We start from the raw sequence: 6,033 nt of genomic DNA, 5'->3' as shown, positions 1-6,033 counted from the left end.
GTGGGCGTCTTCGCAGACGACCCACCAACGTGGCCCCTTTTAGGTGGCATCTTGGGCGCCGTGTATGGAAACACGTGCGCGAGAGTGATCGAGTGAACTAGCGGCGCGTAAAGCTGCTCGCAGTTCCTCTCTCCTCTTTGTCGAATTTAAAAATGTAAATTCGTTCTTAAAGAGGGGGATGGTGTAACGGGCTAGAGTTGCCCTAATGTTACACAGTCCCCATTAAGTACATTTGGTACTTAAGGGGATGGTCAATTACTAAATAATAGTAATTAGACCCAACACTCGGGTGTGGTGCACATTTGTGACCAACCCTTGTGGATGTGATGCACATGGGTGCATTCACATTAGGAGGGATGACGCCCAGCGTCATCCATGATGACGGCTAGCGTCATCAGTTACGCGAGGTATCTATAAAGATACGCTCGCAATACATATTAAATGATATCTATAGAGATATCATTTTAATTGGTAAAAATAGGTATTTGTATTTAATTTTATTAAATATAAATCAGTCTGAAAATTACTACCTACTTGGTAAGTGCGCACGAGGAGATGGATTACCGCTCCCGTGACGTCACTTCACCACAGTTCTTAGTGTGTTGGGTGAGGTCGCTTGCTCGAAAGGCTCGAGCAGGTTCCTGTCCGTTCAGATTCTAAGGTCTACCAAAACGTGACCACGTCCGTTGAAACATGCTTGGCCCAGCGGCGTGAAGGATTCGACCCCAAAAATTGGCATTACGCCAGGGCTCCCATTCATGAAGGCTTCCTTGTCAAGCGGCTACATCCCGAAAGCTCAACAACAATGCGTACACCGGACGAGGGTTTGCAAACACAACAGAAACGTCAGACTGCCCGCGTAATTGCACATCTCCTTATCGCACATATAAGTGGCAATATTCTCAAAGGGCGTCATATTTGGTCGCACCGTCGTATTATCCACCGTTGAAAGCGCCACAGTAGGACTCCCAAGTCGGCACTTTTCGTCTGATTAAAAGAAAGTTTAGACATGCCTCCATTTTAATTCGACTATTTCGTACCCGCAAGATCGACACGTGAATACGTTGCACCAAGCATATCAAGCGCAACTTATCAAATTGGTATATATTTGCTAAACGGATTTTATTAGATGACTATTTCTGAATGAACGAAACGATTATCAACTCGTTTAATAAGCGGACAAAAGAAAAGGATCACCTCTTCACACTGACAAATCCTAGTGCGAATGAAAACTTTTCGATCGCCGGTCCAGCTTTTTGAAGACTGCTTCGACCAAACCATTGAGGTTTTCTGAAGTTGGGCAATTGCCATACTTTGCAAACGTCTCGTGCAGCTCTGTATTCAACTGCACTTGTCGGGGAACCTGAAGAATGGACCGCGTGAGAATTTCTGCATCAGACATTCGCAATATGGGACTCGCTTTCAGAACTTCTACTAAATCAATCCAGGCCGGCTGTCCTGTGTGAAGGATTACGTTCGCCACGCGAGGATCTCCATGAACTAGGTCTTTCTCGTGAAGCTGCCACAACAACCCATAAAGAGTTGCCACATCAGATCGGGTCGCTGGGCGAGGGAAAGGTATCCCAACAGGAGACAGTAACAACGCAGCGCCACCAGGAATTTCAATGCATTCTCCCGCGAGGCGAATCGTCAAGCCTGTGTCCTGGGCTTGCTTCGAGGCCGCTTCTTCTTGATAGAGAGATGCAACGAGGCTGATCTCCACAATTTTCAATGCGAAAAGCTCTTTTCCTTGCCTGGTGACTTTAAAAACGCGACCCCGGCGCCGCGACCAAGAAACGCATCGCCCTCCACCACTTAAACTCCGAAGGAAGAGCAGGCCGTGGTCAAGCTTGCCAACCAAGGAGACACGTTGTCCCAATAAATTTCTGAAACAATGATTTCGATCCACCGTCCGTCCAATGCGCTTTCAGGACTTTACCAATGAAATTTGCGCGGCTATTGATTAACCAAAAGGAGCGTCGATCATAGAGAATGGCACTTCCAAACGTCTTGGGGCAAAGACTCTGCAGATACCGAATCACTTGACCAAACGCAGCATCAGTTAAAGAGAGCTTGCTTTCAAATAGAATGACACAGTCAAATAACTCTTCCTCTGCTACACCAAATCGAAACTTGTGATTTGACAAGCGATTTCTTTGCCGATCGCTTAGCAGCGAGCCATTTGAGGGCCCCTACTTAGCGTTCCAACCTCTGTGTGCCTAAGGCAACATGAAAGTGGCGAATTGTGCATGCCGATAATAAATTGAGCGCTGCAACTGTACCGGTTCAAACGCCGATACCACAAAAGACCTGATCATTGATGGTATGTCAAAAGTACTATCGTTTAGTCAATGGGTCTGATCGCTGAATTTTATCACATCCATATACGTTAACCGAGTATCTCGTTTGTAACAGTAAACACTCAAGTGGTATGCTATGGGAGTATCTAATTATGCCACAGGGACTTAGTCATGCCTCTGCACCATTCAACGGATGGTAATTAAATTGTTAAGATCGGTGAGGGATTCGCATTGAGCTATTTCGGCGACGTCTTCGTGCATAGCAGAGCTTTGGACGGTAAGTCGGACGTTGATGTACATCGTACTCACGTCCGAAAAGTTCTTACATTTCTGCGTAAGCTTAAGCTGTATGCAAATCTCAAGAAGTCTATAATTGCTGCAATCGAAATACCAATTTTAAATGCAACGTGAAAAACACGGTGTGAGCCTGGATCCTGATAAGGTCAGTGCCATTACCGACTGGCTTATGCCAGTCGATGTAAAAGGATTTCGAAAGTACATTTGGCGTGCAAAGTACCTGCACGAGTACTCTCGCAATTATTCCGAGATGACAGTGAATTTTCTGCTTTGTTGATGAAAAAATTAAGGTGGTCATGAAACGCTGATTGTCAGCATTCCTTAAAGGTTACAAGCAAAGCAAGATGCAAATACTAATCCTGTCGATTGCCGACCACGGCAAACTATTTCATGTGGTCTGTGACGCCAGCCATCATGCACTAGGCTATGCATAAATGCAATATGACACAGATGGCGCAGAGCGCATCGTCTGCCATTTATCGCGTCCGCTTTAACCAGCCGACCACAATTATCCCATGCATGACACGGAACGCCTTGCCATGAAATATGAACTGGCTAAGTTAAGATCTATCACTTGAGGGATAGATAGTTTATTGTTTTAACGGACCTTGCGTCCTTACTTACGGCAGTAAGCAGTCGTCACCTCTCGCAAAGAATGGCGAGATACATGTCTCTCTTCGTGGAATATAACCAGGATGTTTAATGTCGTCGCGATACCGTTTGGCTCGATTTTGAGCCGACTGCGCAAGTCGACAGTCCGTTTCAGCCCACTGTTGATCAGTAAATATCCAGTAATCAACATTACTTCACGACGTATTTTAACGTATCAACTTCTTGTGATTGTTAAATGAATAATTTAAACAATTTGATAACGTTATAAGAGTTTATCTAATAGATACGGCTATTAATGTTTTGATGGATCACCTTATAAATCCATCAGAACAATTCTCACAAGGTTTGTCGAAGTTGTATCGATCGTCAACAGATTGATTCACAACACGCAGAGGTTTACGGTATTAAACAGTTATTGCTGGCGACGCACATCGTGTCGACATCCCTTCCTATAGCGATTTCTGATAACGCATCATGTATGAGCTCCTATAAGTGGGCATCTTGGACGTGAAAAAAATATCTTACAATAAACTGGGATCTCTACTGGCCAGACCAGTATGCATTCGTCCGCAAGTACATGTGCTTGCGAGGTCTGCCAACAGGTAAATCCTACCCTACATTCCGTACTCCACTAAAACTTTGTGTAGGCGGGCACGTCTGTTGCGGCCACGCTCTACTTAAACACACACCCTTGCACAGCGAGAAAGCGGTTTAAGCGTCTACTAACGCGTGCAGTGTGGTTGGTGTGGTTGATGTGGTAGCCGCCTTAGCGACCTAACCCAACGAACTAAGTACCTTAGTACAAGTGATGTTACGGGAACGGTAATCCAGCTCCACGTCCGCACTTACTAACAAGGAAGTAGTTTACAGACTGATTTATTTTTAATCGTATTAAATATAAATACCTATTTTTACCTATCAAAATGTCATGTATAGATAACACTGAATACGTATAGCGAGCGTAACTTTCTAGATACCTCGCGTAACGGATGATGCAGGCCGTCATCCCTCCTAATGTGAATGCACCTATGTGCATCACATACACCAGGGTGATAAACAATGTGAATACACCCAAATGGTGGGTCTAATTATCTCACTTAAGTAATTGACCATCCCCTTAGGTACCCAAAGACTAATTGGTCGTGAAGCTTGAGCCCCAAGGCCCAAGATTTGGCACGTCCGGTCAAGTTAGAAATGCTAAACTTCAACTTCATCGCATCAACACTGATACGGTCAGTTTCAACGGCATCATCTTATTTGATGAAATATCTTAAAAGGAAATCGCCTTCAACTGCCTTAAACTTAGATACTTCAATTTTTGACCTTTTGGTACGACGTGAAAGCGTCGGCTCGCTAGCCGAATGTAAATGCTGCTACTTTGTCATCACCTCTTTGGTAGTCACGTTCGAACCCAAAGGTTTAACGGACTCGGATCCCGGTGATTTGGCGGTCTTCTCAATCGCCAATGAGTCGGGCATTACAGGTGACTTGGACCAGTCACCTACAATTGATGTAGCAGGTGACTTGTCCCCGTCACCTTCAATGTCATCAACTTATGATATACCCCAGTCACCTTTTAATGGGAGAAGGGGGTGATATATCCCTTGCAGTAGAAGCATTAGCACAATAGCTTCTTCTGAAATCTTTGCCTTACTGACAGCTGCACTGATCCGTGCAGCTGCCATCATCTGGGGAAGCTACACGCAATGTTTGTGTTTGAGGAGCGACTATATTCAAAAGGCCTGCAATTTCTTTTAGCGTTGCTGAACCAGTAGGGCGCTCCGCACATACTGACCCCGACAATTTTTTGACGATCCGCCTCGCAGTTGCGATTTCGCAACAGCGTCGGATCCGCGTCCTCCGCAGTTCCAGTCAACCTACACTGCTTACAGTGAAGGTCATGTGCCTTGAAACTTCACGTACACAGAGCTACAGAGGAAGATTTCTATGACGCTAAGAAAATTTAGCTTCTAGGGTCTAGACTAAGGCCTAAATTAGAGAAAAGTGGAACAGTTTTAATATATTAGGCTTCTTCGTAACTTTCTTCTATCTACTACTGACTTTATGATATTGATAACTTACTATTTTTGGCGCCTAGTCGCGTACCACCCAATCGTGTCTTGTGACGATTGGCGGTGTTAATTTTAACTTAAATCAATTAATCAATAGAACTAACTTTTATTGCGTCAATAGTACCAATTTTGGTAATATTGGGAACTCTTATGTCAAAAAATTAATTAAGATCATTATTTGTACTTCTTTGCTTATTTCCTTTATAGAACATAAATTCATTATTACTCTTTTAGAAGACAATAGTTATATTACGGTAAACCGCGTTACACATCAAAAAAGATTTGCGAAAGCAAATTTTGATGGGATAATTTTTAAATATATATTTTTAATAGTGATGTTTTTTTTTACTTTTCGGGAAATAACTTCTTAATAAAAACCGTACCCTACACCGAAACAGGTGAAAATCGCGATCAAGTCATCGAATGGAGCAAGTACTTACAGAAATGATGTTGCTTCGCGTGTAAAGCATAATTCTCAGAAGAACCTGAGCCAATAAATTGGCCATTAGGCTTCGTTTAGATGAACAATAGATGTTGGAGTCTTCAATTCTAATGCCGGTCGGAGGTTTGTATTCATATTTATACCGAGAAATGAACCTGCGACGCTATGCAGATTCGATAAGGCGACAATGCCATTGATGCAGACGTTCGCATAGCCCTCTTCTCCCAACTCTATCAAGGACGTCGGAGTTTTGAAGCCGTAGTCAAAAGAGTTATGATCAAAGTCGCTCCTATCGGCATAGTAGAAGAAA

The sequence above is a fragment of the Bremia lactucae genome, linkage group LG2, assembly GCF_004359215.1.
Source record: "Bremia lactucae strain SF5 linkage group LG2, whole genome shotgun sequence".
NCBI classification, from domain to species: domain Eukaryota; phylum Oomycota; class Peronosporomycetes; order Peronosporales; family Peronosporaceae; genus Bremia; species Bremia lactucae.
This window is presented reverse-complemented; position numbering follows the sequence as displayed.